Source organism: Zootoca vivipara, chromosome 12 (genome assembly GCF_963506605.1).
Source record: "Zootoca vivipara chromosome 12, rZooViv1.1, whole genome shotgun sequence".
NCBI classification, from domain to species: Eukaryota; Metazoa; Chordata; class Lepidosauria; order Squamata; family Lacertidae; genus Zootoca; species Zootoca vivipara.
Window position 1 is genome coordinate 26,115,987 of NC_083287.1, and position 16,400 is coordinate 26,132,386.

The 16,400-nt window shown below is 44.5% G+C and overlaps 1 protein-coding gene and 1 non-coding gene across 2 annotated transcripts in view; one reads left to right on the top strand and one right to left on the bottom strand.

Moving 5' to 3' along the window:
* The window catches only part of HDAC9 (histone deacetylase 9), a 338,697-nt gene that overhangs the window by 86,890 nt on the left and 235,407 nt on the right, over positions 1-16,400 (bottom strand). The window lies entirely within an intron of this gene.
* On the top strand, positions 3,752-3,823 carry TRNAT-UGU (transfer RNA threonine (anticodon UGU)). Its single transcript has one exon. It is a non-coding gene; the product is annotated as a tRNA-Thr (tRNA).

Below are 16,400 nucleotides of genomic sequence, written 5' to 3' on the forward strand. Positions count from 1 at the left end.
TCCAAACTCTCTGCTGCTGTTGCTTCCACAGCCTGACCACTCATGGTGGCTGCAGTAATAGAAGTGGGAGCAGGCTGGTGCAGAGATCAGGCCCAGATTGAGACCAATGCCCGTCTGCCCCAGTTGTGAGACTCCATTTCCAGCAGATTCGTGGCTGTCTCAGCCCCTCCCCATCCTCAAAAGGCCCCATTGGGGGGAGTTCCACCCATGAGGATACTACCAGTGGTCCTTCTGCCTGTTTAGTGGGTGGAAGGGGGAGGTCTGCAAGGATGGACTGATGCATGTGACACTGGTAGGGGCAGAGGTAGGGGGCTGAGTCATACCTGAAATCAGTGGAACTTGGACATGGCTAACCTAAGTCCCACTGATTTCAGTGGGCCTACTGCAAGCATGACTAAGCTGTATCCAACCCAATGTGCATTTGTTGCCACATTGGGTGAGAATTAGGGGCGTCAGAAGCCTCAATTCAGGTGCTGAATCTCCATTGTTTTGCTCAGTGCAGCTGATTTAATATTTTCTACCAACCTCCGAGTGATGTTCATACCACAAGATAACCCTTTTTCTTTTTGTGCACCTTTACTCTTAGTTGCGTACAGCTGTTTGCACTGTCTCCTTCTACCCGTTGATCCCCTATAGAATAAATATTTTCTTTTTTCCTTGTGTCTAGCTTTGGTTATGCTAGAATATAAGAGATGTCTTTTGGCAGGGCTGGAAACATTCATTTATGTTCCCCAGTTATGCGCTGATCATGGAAGAGGAGAGGAAAATAAGAAACTCCATAGAAAATATGCTCAAATGGGCAGACATAACAGGAAAATGGCATACCCGTCAACTGCCTCAGAAAAACCGGAGAATCCTGTTTTTTCCATTGAGAGTACGGCAGCCATTTGGGGCTCTTGCTGTCTCGTGATTTGGGGCCAATATCTCACACACACACCCCCACACAAAAAAGCACCTTTTCAGGTCTGTGATCTCGTGCTGGATTTTGGACCCAGAAAATAGTGTCCCAGATTTGGGTTGTGTCATGTAGGAGGGTACGAAATGGGGCAAGTGTCTTGGTGGCAGAGCCCCAGATATAATGCGAGATTTTGGTCAGCATTGAGTTTCTTGTGCTAGAAGGGAAATGGTATGATTTAACCATTGCTCAATCCAGCAAGGCTATGTAAGCATGGAAGCCCAGTAGTTTCACTGATTCCTAGCTGTGCCCATGCAGAAACTGCAGGCAACATCAATGGAAGAAACACATTAAATCAGGCATCCCCAAACTGCGGCCCTCCAGATGTTTTGGCCTACAACTCCCATGATCCCTAGCTAACAGGACCAGTGGTCAGGGATGATGGGAATTGTAGTCCAAAACATCTGGAGGGCCACAGTTTGGGGATGCCTGCATTAAATCAAGATAAGCCATGCATTGCAAGGGAGCAGCACAAGCAACCTGTTATACATAGCTGCCAAGTACCCCGTTTTTCCCGGGAAACCCCCATATTTTCTTACCATTTCCCGCTGGTCTCCCAAATGGATTTATATCCCGTAAATCCCCTGGAAAGCAGCTCCTGCTGGCGGCCATGTTTCTGGTGCCGCTCTGTCCATGTATGGGCACCAGAAATCAGGCAGCGCCGGCATTAGAAGTTGCTTCTACGCATGTCCGGAAGTGCATAGAAGCGACTTCCAGAGCCACTCTGCCCATTTACAAAATGTCCGCAGCACCAGAAGTCGCTTCTACGCATATCCAGAAGTCACGTAGAAGCGACTTCTGGCACTGCAGACATTTTGGAGATGGGCAGAGCGGCGCCGGAAGTCGCTTCTACGCACTTCTGGACATGCGTAGAAGTGACTTCTGGCTCCGCAGCCATTTTGGAAATGGGCAGAGCGGCACCAGAAGTTGCTTCTACGCATGTCCGGAAGTTGCGTAGAAGTGACTTCTGGCTCCGCAGCCATTTTGGAAATGGGCAGAGCGGCACCAGAAGTTGCTTCTACGCATGTCCGGAAGTTGCGTAGAAGTGACTTCTGGCTCCGCAGCCATTTTGGAAATGGGCAGAGCGGCACCAGAAGTTGCTTCTACGCATGTCCGGAAGTTGCGTAGAAGCAACTTCCAGTGCCGTGCTGCTGCTGGTCCCGGATTTTTCAATCCGGAACTTGGCAGCTATGCCTGTTATATCCAGAAGGCACATATGACAAGGAGGCTAGAAAAACCACAGAACCATATTGAATTAGTGATGTGCCAAAATGTTTTGTTTTAAAGTTTTCTTTCTCTAAGCAAGAGGTTCACATTTGTCTGCCTTATTCTTGGGGCACTTTGCAATTTCAGCAGGTGGGGGGCTGAGCTTACCTTATTGTTGCAAGGTAACCAAGAGGTGTGTGCCTGGGAGCTTCCCCCACCCAGCCAGCCACCCTCTGCCCCAGTGAACATTTCTCCAGCACTCTGCAACCTTCCTGACTGACTGTACTTCCTGACTGGAAAGGCCCCATGATAGGAGGAGTCACCTCATGAAGTATTCCCCTGGGCTTTAATTGAAGCACAACCATGCAGGGAGGCTGCAAAACACTGAGAGAATTCGTAGACTGAAGGGAAGGGTACTTAGCAACACCTTTTGGTCACCTGAAAAAGGAAGTTCAGCACATCCAAAGCCCTGCACCTCACCCATGAGAATTTCACTGAATTTCTCTCTCTCCCTTTTTCAAATGCAATTTATTTCCATATTAATCAGGAGAAATTTTCCGCGCAACACTACATTTAAAACAAAATTAAGGGAAATGTAAATTGCTCAACATATGAAGCAGTTCAAAACTATTTTAACTTCTTTTCGTTTACATCGATTTGCCTCAAAAGTGCCTCAAAATTTTTTTTTCTTTTTTGTGTGACAAGGATGACGAGCCCTCACATAACAACAAAAAAGGGTTGCTGTGGATATGAGAAAAAGGATGATGGAAATTCCATATTTCAGTAGTCTATAAATCTCATCTAGAAGCCTGCCAAAGCTTGCAACTTTATTGGATTTCCTAAGTCAGTTTATAACACACATTCTGGACATTTTATAGGAGGTTTTCATACAGACCAGTCATCAAAAGTTGTGATTTTCTAGGAATACCTGAAGCTACTGCTTCACTGCAATGCACCACTTACAACGAGCCTCCGTTCCCTCCCAGAACACCATGAAGCAAAGACCTATAAATCTTTGCTAAATGATGACTCCCCCCCCAAACTCAGGGTAGGTAGCAGACATGCAAACATTCTTTGCTGATAAGGAGCTCACTGTTAACCAACACCTGATCATACATCTCCAAATGAATGAGGAGGAATTATTATTTTTACTGTTTCCATGAGACAGTAACCGCAAGTGCGACTCATTTCTCTGTGTGTGTTTGACATCATAGCTCCAAACCCAGATGCCAGAGATCACTCTCTCAGGTTCATACAGATGAAGAGGAAGAATCAACATTATACAAATGAAAAGAAAGTTTCAGGTTAAGTTATCTTCATTTTCTTTCCCACACTCATAATGAATATGGCAATGGCTGAATGTATACACTCTATTATTCACCAAGCTGCATTTTTAAAGTAATGGATCTGGGAAGGAGGGACTGGGGCATTTGCTTTCATGCTACAGAAATCTTAGGATAGCCTTCCCCAACCTTGGGTCTACAAGATGTTGTTCAACCAGAGCTCCCATCTTCTCTGACCATTAGGCTGGCCATGTTAGCTGGGGAGATGGAGGTTGCAGTCCATCTACACCAGGGGATCTCACAGCACAGGGTCATAGCTCAGTGGTAAAGTATTTGTTTTGTATGCAGAAGGTCCCAGGTTCAATCCCTGGTGGTTCCAGGTAGGGCTGGGAACATCCCCTGCCTGGAACCTTGGAAAGCCACTGCAGTCAATGTAGACAATACTGAGCTTGATAGACGAATTGCCTGAAGACAGTTTCCTATGTTCTGGGCTAGAGAAAACATCCACAAAGCTGCATTAAGATATAGACACAGACATATAATGATGCTTTTGGAGTTCATGGTATTCTTTCAGGAGGTAACTGAAAATAATAATAATAATAATAATAATAATAATAATAATAATAATAATAATAATAATTTATACCCCACCCATCTGGGCTGGGTTTCCCCAGCCACTCTGGGGGGCTCGCAACATAATATTAAAAACATGATAAAACATCAAACATTAAAAACTTCCCTAAACAGTGTTGCCTTCAGATGTCTTCTAAAAGTCAGATAGTTGTTTATTTTCTTGACATCTGATGGGCGCCACTACTGAGAAGCCCCTCTGCCTGGTTCCCTGTAACCTCACGTCTTGCAGTGAGGGAACAGCCAGAAGGCCCTCGGTGCAGGACCTCAGTGTCCAGGCTGAATGATGGGGGGTGCAGATGCTTGTTTATTCTTCTCTGTTTAGGAAGGCATTGAGAGATGCTTGATATCTTCTATTTTTGTATGTATTTATCTATACCATGTATCTGTCACCTAATAACAACAGTTCCCTTGGGCGATGTACAAAATAAAAACTAATTAAAACTCTTTAAAAAAAGCAAGCAGCAGGAAATAAGGCTGAAATAAGAAGAAAAAATCACTTTAAAACAGGGTTCAAGGGATTAAAATACTGCAGCAGTGACAGGAGCGGTGCTAGAACTTTTTGCGCCCTAGACAAAAACACCTTCTGGCGCCCCCCGGGTGCATGCGTCATGACGCACGCACGCACACCGCTGATGCCCTTGCATCCCCTCCATTGGCGGGAGGAGCGCGGGCCAAGGGGGGAGCTCGGCGCCCTTCCACCTGTGGAGGGGATGCTTTGAGCTCCTCAGCGGCGGCGGCTGCAGCGAGCGAGCGGCGCCGGCACCAGCAGCAGTGCCCATAGCCGAAGGCTTCAGCTGCGGGCGCTGCCGCCGCTTGCTAGCTGCAACCTCTGGGGAGCTCACAGCGTCCCCTCTGTGGGCGGGAGGGCGCTGAGCTCTCCTTTTGGCTCGCGCTCCTCCCACCTGTGGAGGGGACGCTGTGAGCTCCTCGGAGAGCGGGTGGGCGGGCAGCGGCAGCATGGGGGTATTGCGGGGCAGGCTCGGCAGCACCCCCTCCATTTTCATGCCCTAGGCAATGGCCTAGTCCGCGTAAATGGACGCACCGGCCCTGAGCAGTGATCAACTAGAACAGAGAGCCAAAAAAGAACAAACTTCTCACAGTTTTTAAAAATAAAAACACATAGTAAAGTTTAAAAGGCCTGGGAAAATAAGACAAGAAGACATTAAGGTAGATGCCAGGCGGGTTATTGTGGGAGAGAAGACATTTTAGTTCCACTACTGAGGATGTCACAGCAGACAAGGTCCTTTCTTTTGGACAAAAAGACCCTCATGGTTCCTTCCAAGTCTACAGTTCTATGATTCTATGATTCTCTCAGCCACCCACCACATTTCAGTTGATGGCGGCACATAGAGAAGGGCTTTAGTACTTAAGGGAAGAATAAATCCTTTAGATATGATCCCAAGTGACAAAAGTTGGTATAGTCAACTGGAGGAAACCAGCAAGGAAGGGTGGTCAGCAAGGACCACCATGCATCTGGCCTCCCATCAGCCAAATTGCTGTACTTACTGAAAGCAGGAAGGGTAAAGCAGCCGAGAAGGTGATGAGATGAATCCGGTGTAGAAATGAAGATAATAATAATAATAATAATAATAATAATAATAATAATAATAATTTTATTTATACCCCGCCCATCTGGCTGGGTTTCCCCAGTCACTCTGGGTGGCTTCCAACAAAAAAATGAAATAAAATAATCTATTAAACATTAAAAGCCTCCCTAAACAGGGCTGCCTTCAGACGTCTTCTAAAAATCTGGTAACTATTTTTCTCTTTGACATCTGATGGGAGGGCATTCCATGGGGCAGGCGCCACCACCGAGAAGGCCTTCTGCCTGGTTCCCTGCAACTTGGCTTCTTGCAACGAGGGAACCGCCAGACGGCCCTCGGTACTGGACCTCAGTGTCCGGGCAGAACTATGGGGGTGGAGACGCTCCTTCAGGTATACTGGACCGAGGCCATTTAGGGCTTTAAAGGTCAGCACCAACACTTTGAACTGTGCTCGGAAACGTACTGGGAGCCAATACAGGATTGGCTTCATATGTTCATAATGCTCAGTCCCACTTAATGCTCTTCTTCCCATATTCTGCATCAACTGAACTTTCCAGACTGTTCTTTGTCTGGATTGACTGGCACTCATCCAAGCCATCCTCCTCAGTCAAGCGCTGATTTAACACCACCACCTCAGCTCGCTTTATGAAAAAGAGAAATAGAACTACATGTCATCAGCTCACGGGTGGCACTAAATCCCAGGGTGACCTCACTCAGTGATTTCATGTAGGAACAGCAGCACGGGGGACAGAATAGAATCCTAGAGGACCCAAAATTATAAATGCCAGAGGAAAGATACCCCAGGAACAACTGGAAACAGTTCAGCCAGCTGCTCCAGAAGGATGGCACAGGAACCCCATGAGAGGTCCACAATAATCAACAGAGTCACACTTGCCTTGTCTCTAGCAGGGCAGTAAGGTAGTTTCAGTGCCCAGCTGAAAACTCAGTTGAAAACAGATCTAGAAAATCAGTTTCACCCATTAACAACCTGAGTTGATCGACTCTATCTTAAGCACCTTGCCCAGGAAGGGAATGTTGGTTCCAGATCCAGAGGAGGTGTTTCTCAGGAGTGGCCACACTCCTGCCTCTTTAAGAAGGCTGGGACCACTCCTCTTCTTAATGAGGAATTTGCTACCTTCTGAACCCAGCCAGCCATCCCATTTCTGCTAAATCACCCATCAAATTATGGGTTGCCTCTTCTTCCCACAGAGTGAATGGGAATTTGATAAGTGGCAGTTAATACAAAATAACTTTCGGAGTGGTGTGGGTTTTGCTCAGAGTCTGACTCATTGTCATTTGATTGGGAGACTGAGATAGGATTTGTTTTCGGTGAGTGCTTCAAGCCATTGTGACTGAAGCAAATGGGCTGGTTACTTGCTTGACTCAACTTATTACGGTACACTTTAGGCTCTCTTGGCCTATGACACGCTATTGTCTGTATTGTGTATGTTAATGTGTGTTAACGGATGGCCAAACCTTGGATCAGAGGCTGAGCAGGGCATCTGTCACTCTTGCAATATGTCATCCACAAAAGTATGTAGAATTTCGGGAGACCCATTCTTCATTCAACCCTAGTTTTTACATTTCCCCCATTTGGCTGCTTTCCAAAGGAGATCTTAGGCTATCTCAGGATCATCATAATAGGTGTTTTTTTGGGGGGGGGGGCTATAGTATGACCCTGGTACTAAATTACTTTGAGGGCATGATATTTCTCCCCACAGCAAATGACTAATCATTGTTAAGCACTTATGCCAGACTTTGCTAATCAGCAGTTCTTCATTTCTCCCAAAAGTCTTCACACGTCTGTGGCTACTAGTTCTTCACAACATTGTCCCATATTAGCAGGAGGGAATGTGAATTCATTTATTTGGGCAATACTAAATACCAGACAGTGATCTCAGAACAGTGGGTGAAGGTCAGACAGAAACGTAAAAATATACTCCAGAGATAGACAGTCTAACATGGAGCGATATGTTGAAAATGTAGCCAACACACATAAATTCAAAGCATTTTTACACAGACGCTTGTTTATACTAGGATACAGACACCATTATACGTCAACAGAAGGTTAAACTGACTGACAGAAATGCACATTAGAGGAGAGATTCATGTCTTTGTCATTATAGGCCTGATTTTTGTGTGTTTTAAACTTCAGGATATGATGGAGTAGAAATGCATCAAACTTGGTCTAAAGTCTAGAAATGCTTAAAACAGGAATGACAAATCAGCAGTATATCAAAGTCTGAGTGGGGAGGAATCACTCTTTCATCTCATATCACTGGAAAGGGCAATGAAAGCCCAGTCTCCTCATTTATAAAGTATCACTCAGTTACGTGCTAAATATGTGGCATATTGTTTATTTTCCAAACAGAATGAATCCCATACACCATCTTCGTTTTCCTCACCGGAATGCAGTTCAGGAATTTTCAGATAATGAAAATAGAAGCCTTCAGAACACACTTCAGGGGCCTGATAGAAGCCATGATTGGTTTCTTGCAATCACTTTGGCCAACTAGCGAAGCTGGAAAAAAAAATGCTGGAAACCATATTGGATCACCAAGGAAACCAAGGAGAGGAAAGAAGCAGTTGGCTCAAGCTGCAAGTCAGTTTTAGGTTGAATACCAGGCCACGTCTTCTAATCACAGTTAGTCAAGGAAACAAATTGACTGTCAGTGACAGTTTTAAAGAAGAATCTGGTGCAAATTGATGTAAGACTAGAGAAATCTATTACTTTAGTGGGCTGGCCCAGATAATCCCACTACTATGTTTATATTATTTTTAAGTGTAAGCTTGTTAGCCTGTGCTAGTTATTGAGCATCAGTGACCATACTGCTTCATTTAAGTGCCTTAACTTTTTAGTCACACAGTCGTTATTCTTTGCCTCTTATTATACAGATTATCAAGCTGGCATTTCTTGTTGGCATTGTTATGCATGTGGGAGAGATACTCTGAAAATCCCCCAATGAACCTGAAACAAAACCGTCATCTCAGAGAAGTACAATCATGAACTTCGTTTATGTTAACGAAGCAATAACATTATTACACAAAAATTTCCCTGTGCTGGTGTCCCAGTTAAACATTGTCGGAAATAGCACAGAAATTGTTTGGCAAGTCTTTCCACCTCACAGAGTTTATGATACGTGCTTTACAGACTGACAAGGAAGAGTGATTCACGGCATCTTAAAAACACCATCTGCCAGGTTTAAGATAAGATTCAGAGACATGGAAAATTTGTGGTCTGTGGTCCCTAGATTTTCAGCCGGCAATGCCTCAATCCAGAGCAGCCTGTCTCTGTCATCCAGACTTACCTTTAATGTGATGTTCCGTTGCTTCCTCAGTGGTGAGGGAAAGTCACATATCTCTGCCCTTGCCCTCATTCGGTAGCCATTCTCAGTTCTTTCCCCCCACAATGGCTAAACCAAAACGGGCTGTTCTCATCCCTTTCTCAAACATATTTTACTATGTGAAAACAAGAAACCATGAAAGGAATTCTGCCCCATATCATGTCTCGCATGGAGGCAGGTAGCCACACCAGCCCTCTGTAAGGCATCACAGTGGAGAAGAGCTGATGACACTTAAATAAACAAGTGGGGGGGGGCTAGAAAGGGCAAAGGTCAGTTTCATCCAATGTTTGGGACCAGGGTGACATCACCTGCCCAAGGTAAGCAGGGGAAGTGGAAATTCCTAGCCATCATCTTGGTAGATAGCATGTCCAAACTGAAAAGGTGGAGTTTGACTTGCCCTGTTGAGTGTGCACCCCACTTTACTTATTTACAAATAAAGTTGTGGCTCATAGTTAATCCCAAATATTGTATTTATGTGTTCTGGGGTTGGGGTTAGGCCAATTGTTTTCAGTCAATTGTATTGACTGAAGGAGAGAAAAAACACATTTTTGCCCCTTATTCTGGAAGCCTTTAAGGCTGATGGATATTTTGAGACCTCTGCCCTGTGTATTTGACTTTTATGGCAAAGGCCTTGAGTAACATCAAACATATAAACTTATTTGAAATAGCAATTTTATGTTTCCTTTATGTTACCCAGAAATAGCAAACAGGCAGCAAGCGTAATAGTGACGGGATACAGCAAAAATCGTTCTGATACTGATCAGTCTTGACATATCAAAAGGAACCATCCCAGGAAAGCCTACAGTTTTAGTTTCCAAGGATATTCATTTCAAACTATTTTAATTCAGTTAAATGATCCCTGACTACCAAGAGGCCAATTCCATATACGCCATCTGAAGAGGGGTTTCAAGGGACTCATGCTTGTTTTGCTTCAGTGCAAATGGATGTGCAAGATAATGTCAGAATGCATCATCCTGAGATGGATTACCCCTCCCCCACCAACCTATTCCAGTGGTTTTGCTTCTCAACTGGTTGAATTTTAGAAGAACTTTTTGAAATTTACAGGAAAACTTATTTTAATTAAACATATTATTAATTAAAGCAGTGGTGCTGAGCAGTGCTTTTTGTGATGGTACTCACCAGTATGGAGTACCATCATCCCTTTTGGGGATGCTGGTGGCAGCCATTTTGTTTTGGCAGCCACAACACTTTTATCAAGATATGAGTACCGGAACTTAATGCTTTAACAAAAAAACCCAACTGGTTCTATGATCCTCTGATTTTATCAGTGTGTGGTGAAGCCAAGTCTCATGAGAAGGTTTCAAGTGCTAAAAAAAACATGCTGTTCAGTTATTCCGAATAGGGCTTACATAAACATGGGAGGAGGATGTGGACTAGTTTCATTCACCTACCGTTATGTTCTTGACGCCATTGCCCCTATTGTCCTCTGCATATTCAAGGTTGACTGTCTCCAGCAGAGAAGGCTCCTGTTCTCATGGAGGCTCCTGCACTTTAGAACGTGGGGAAACCAGGGAGTCGAAATGTACGGAAGTCTCTAGGGCCACAGTAGCTTTCCCCATTGCCAAAAGTCACTCTTGAACATTCAGATTTGCTAATGCACTTTCACGCACACTCTCCTCCTTATATGCTTATTTGAGCCCCATTCTGGATGTCTGAAGAAGGGACTATACATGGTTGAGGGAAGGTCAGGATACAAACATGCAAACAATTAGCAAGTTCTTAGAGCATCTGGATTTCTTGCCAGTTTGCAGAGAGGAATTTGTGAGGAAGAAGAACTACAGACTCTTTTAAAACTTAGATCAGGGCCGGCTCTAGGTAGAGCCCCGGTGGCGCGGTGCGCCAGGGCGCCGGGTGGGTAGGTAGGGCGCTGCACGGCAAAGCCGCGCGGAAACCATGCTGTGCCCTGCGAGGGCGGGGGCGCCGGAGCGATCTCCACCCCTCAGTGCCAGGGCACCCGACCTGCTCGAGACTGCCCTGACTTGGATAATGTAGCCCTATTCCCAAAGTGTTTTGCCCCCCATGGCAATGTTATCCAGAAAGGGGCATATTTCTTGTGCTGCTCTGTCCATAGTAAAGGAATTGCCAGCCTCATAAGGCTGTGGTCTCAGCCCGAGGAGCAAAAGAGAACAGCACAGATAACTGTGTGTTGCTCCATAGAGGGGGGGAAAGTACAAAAATGTTAGAAGCAATCAAAATGTAACAAATAGCAAGCAAGCTTTTCAAGTTCTTAAGAATTCTTCATCAGGCTAGATATTAAGCAAGAGAGAGAGAGAGAGAGAGAGAGAGAGAGAGAGAGAGAGAGAGAGAGAGAGAGAGAGATGGCAGCCTGATTAAAATCTACTGTAGACTTTGGATCTAAAGGAATAGGTAAAAGGTCAAAAGTCGTGACCGACTCTGGGGTTGCGCGCTCATCTCGCATTATTGGCTGAGGGAGCCGGCGTATAGCTTCCAGGTCATGTGGCCAGCATGACTAAGCCACTTCTGGCGAACCAGAGCAGCACATGGAAACGCCATTTACCTTCCCAGTGTAGCGGTCCCTATTTATCTACTTGCACTTTGATGTGCTTTCGAACTGCTAGGTGGGCAGGAGCTGGGACCGAGAAATGGGAGCTCACCCCATTGCAGGGATTCAAACCGCTGACCTTCTGATCAGCAAGCCCTAGACTTTGTGGTTTAACCCACAGCACCACCTGGGTCCTTACATTGATACATGAGATATGCATGCACATTAAAGCACACCAATCAATCTGCCAAATCCCAATGCAAGCCCAGAGAAAATTCACTTTTAAGGTTCCAAATTACTGAAACTTCAGGGTAGGGGGCAGGTGAGTTAATGGAGTGCTAAAGCTCTCCAGGAGAGGGGAATCTGTCTATCTCCTTTAGGTTTCATGTCTTAGAAGCAACCCTGTATAAAAAGTTAAGTAGATACAGGGTGAGAACTGAATGAAAGCAAGGCCATTGGACACCTCATTATTTATGATATGCTTACACACCAGTGATCTAGGGTCCTGCTTAAAATGTAGAGTGATATGCCTAGTATCCCTGAACTGCGCCCACATAACAATAGAAAAAGCTTGGTTTCGATGGATGATTTCACCCACTTTTATATGTGGGAAAATATTCTTGTTCAGATTCCACAGGTAGAGGCAACATTCTCCTAACCCAAAGAAGCCATTTACTATCTCTCCTTAAAGTGGGATTCAAGTAGGCTGTATTGTTTTACAGTTTCACAGCTGGTATTCTGTCCATTAGCCAGGAACAATAAAAAAGACCAAATAGTTCACAAGGGATTTCAAATGGAATGGAGAGATGTTTATTATAGCTATGGATTCAGTGTTTCAATCCGATTCCCCTGCTTTTTGGTCAGTTATCGAGTTACGTTGCTGATCTGAGACTTACGTAAGATGGGAGGAGAGGACACAAAGGATTCATTTCGTTCAAAAAATTAAATGTATTTCCAGGTCATAGTATAGAATCTGGCATATCTCTACAAGGAGTCCAGTGGTGGGAATAGCCTAGATTTTGATAAATAGGCTCACTGTTCCGCTATACCACAGGCATGTTATGTGACCATAGGGAAGTCTCCATATATTAGCAGTGGAATCCTGCACAGAAATATGTCCCATTTAGATCAATGGGACTTACTACCAGGTATGCCTAAAAATGCAGCCTAAGTGGACAAAATAGTGAAATCATAGCTGATTCCTCCCTCCTTTCATTTTAAAAAAATGTACAGGTTCATGTACACAAATTCATAATAGACTGCTGGTTAAAATCAATCAGTTGTGAACTCTTCAGCATGAATGTATAACCAAGTAAATGGGCAGAGGATTGCAGCCCTAGTGTCTACTTTGGCTGCTGCAATCCTTTCCCAATTATCTCCAGATTTCTGCTGGGCACATTCCCAGCCCTATCTGGACTCTCCTTCACTGGAGGTCTTCAAGAAGAGGTTGGATGGCCATTTGTCATGGATGCATTAGTTGAGATTCCTGCATTGCAGAGAGGTTGGACTAGAGGACCCATGGGGTCCCTTCCAATTCTACGATTCCATGATTCTATGATCTGGGAATGGTGAGGATTGATCCTGGGACCTTTTGCATGTGAAGCAGTGCTCTACCCCTGAGCTCTGGGCTCTTCCGCTTCAGTGTCTACGGTCCCCCCACTCCCCATGTCCATCGATACCTTCAGCCGAGGATAACACTTCATGCATATGCCATAATAAGCCTATATAAGGTGCCGCAAGGCTCTTTGTTGTTCTAGTTGTAGGCATAGCATAAGCCCAAAGCATGTATATTGGAAGGTTACAAGAGGAGATGATAGCTGGTGAGCATGAATGGAGCGAGGAGAACCACAGGGGAAATGAGAGTCAAGAAACCTTTGAACGGGCTTCATAAAAAATCTGCACTGTGCGTGCTTGTTCACCGCATAAGCTAATCCCCATTTGATTCCTGGTGTGTGTTTTTCATACACCCAAGGTATTAGGAGTGGCAATGAGATGGATGTCTGAAGGAGGACATTAGGTGTAAGCTGATGGATCTGTATTAGTGACTGTGAGGACAGGGCCAGAGGGGGGATAGTTATTCTAAATGAATATGTTAATTTGGGATAAAAGTGTGTCATCCTGGGGCTATCCTCTGCTGACCTTCCCTGGTGCCTCCGAAGGCAAATAAAAGAGTGATTTATAGACCCCGAGTCGCATAGTATTTTAACGACACTGTGTTCTCAAATTGTAATGCAATTGGTATTCTGCAGTAACACTCTGTGCGTGACCTTGATCTGCAGGATTCAGTTCCAGACAAACATTCCATTTGGAAATCTTTTAAATCTTCTTCTTAAAATAAACTGCAAATAAATATGGGTGAGGGGGAACCGCCGTCGCCGCCCCCTCCCCAACCCATGTAAGTATTTGTTGCTTTACTGCAGCTACTTCAGTGGCCATTGAGAAAATAGATTGATTGACAACTTTGTTTTTAGAGCTCTTCATTACACAGAGATAAACAGTGAAGAGTAAATCCACCATGTGAAAGACCCCATAAATCCTGGGAGATAAGCAATAAAGGTCCTGCAGCAAATCCTGGTTGTGTCAACTGCACATAAAGCATGTCTGATTATTCTTATCTAGGCCAGCTTTTAAATTCTGATATATTCATCATCCCAATTATACTTCCTAAGCAGGAAAAAAAATGGAAGTCTGAATTATTATTTTGGAGCATGTACGTCTGCATACACATCTTTCATTTAAAGCACGTGACTTGCCTCAAAGAATCCTGGAAACGATAGTTTCCCCCTCATGGAGCTACAGTTCCCAGCACCTTTAACACACTTCAGTTCCCAGGCTTCTTTGGGGGAAGTCATGTGCATAATAGCACAAGCCTGTACATAGCCCAAGTCAGTTAACACAAGACGTTTCCTATAAATTGCTGTAAATTCTGGCAGCTACCAGTAGGTCATTGACTGGAACTAGCCACATGAAGCCTAGTTCACCTGCATTAAAATGGCTCCATGAGGTTCTTGTGGGCTTCCAGACGAAAATTAATGTGCTGGTGTGGTTTTTTAAATATATATAATGGCTTTGGGCATGAATATGTAAGGGACTGATTGTACCCGTATGAATCCACGATTCATGTTGCGAACTTCCACAAAGGCAACTGTGTGGGTGCCTTTCTTTGCAGGGTAGACATAGTCTAGCAGCAATAGGGCCTTCTCAGTGGTGGCACCTACATAATGGAAGGCTGTTCTCGTGTTAAGCTTTCAAAACCTGGACAAAACTGATTTGTTTGCCCATGCTTTAAACTACATAATGATTTGATTTTTACTACTGCTTTCATGCTTTATCGCAGTGTTTCGTATTCTATGCTGGTTTTCAATGGGTTGTTTCAGTGTCAAACTCATACCGTAGTCCAGGCATCCCCAAACTGCGGCCCTCCAGATGTTTTGGCCTACAACTCCCATGATCCCTAGCTAACAGGACCAGTGGTTGGGAAAGATGGGAATTGTAGTCCAAAACATCTGGAGGGCCGAAGTTTGGGGATGCCTGCCGTAGTCAATGTCCACTGACTTCATCTGAGTTTACTCAGAGCATGACTCTCTCAGAGAGAACCCAAGCTATTTACTGTTTTGTTATTTTGATTTTATGTTTATTTTCAGCTTTGAAGGATTCATTGAAAAATTTAAACTGAACAGCAGGAAACAAGCTATCTAAATAAATAAATAAATGATACATAAAGCAAACATGTATTTTCTCTGGGAAACTTGCAAGCATGGTGGCTTAAAAAGTGTAGAAAGTAGGGCATATTCAGAGCCTCTGTAGAACATTATTCCACATATCCATAGTTAAAGCTTTCAAGGTCCTGCACCCAGTGAAGGAATAGTTACCATATATTTGCAACAACTGGGAAAACTGGAGAATAGAGGTCACAGTGATGATGCCGATTTCTTTTAGCTGGTGGCTCCAGGTGATCAGCCTTCTGCATAGCCAGATCATCGCTGTGCAATATGTCCTCAAGAGGCCACCATTTTGCAAATGTTCAGATTTGTTACAATGTAAATCCCTGTCATAGGTGCCAACTCCCAGATTGAAAAGTCCAGGGATCGGCACCGGAAGTTGCGCTACGGCCATTTTGGAACTGGGCAGAGCAGCACTGGAAGTTGCTTCTACGCATGCTCTGCCCATTTCCAAAACAGCCGCAGTGCCAGAAATTGCTTCTGTGCATGTCCAGAGACTCCAGATATGTGCAGAAGGAGCCTCCCCAGGCCGGTAAAAATCTGGGGGATTTACGGGGGTTTTTAAAACCCGGGCTGCCAGCGGGAAATGGCTGGAAAAACGGGGGTTTCCCGGGGAATACGGGAGACTTGGCAGCTATGATCCCTGTACACCATATAAATAAGGTGCTTTTGATCTCTGTACTTTAGTGTCTTCATTGTTCTTCACATTTTACAGATAGGTGATTGAATCTGAGGTGTAGTGTCTTCCTCAGTAAGCACGCAAATATAACCTGCTAATGGAACCATGCTTAAATCCTACTGTAATCACTGGGATTTAAGTAATCTGTTCATTACAGTCCAGGTTTTGCGGGATGGTGTCCCAAGTCTATGGTAGCCATGGCTAGGAACGAAAGAACCTGTCAATTTCAGTTCTCGCAGTTTCTCACTCTTTCAATCTCCTGTCCTTACCCCCAAGCTGTATAGCATAGACGGGCAGGTATCAGGAAGCGCCCCATCTCCTGGGAGGTCCCAACTGCTTTTGCCCCAATGGAGGAAAAACAAAAGAGCCCTAAATCACCACAAAACTGTAAGCATGTGAAAGAAAGTTACATACTTTTCATTTAATTCCATTTGTCGTCAGATCTGAACCGCAACAGTAGACTTTGGTCACTGGGTGAAATCCATTGCTATTTTACCTAACATCAATTGT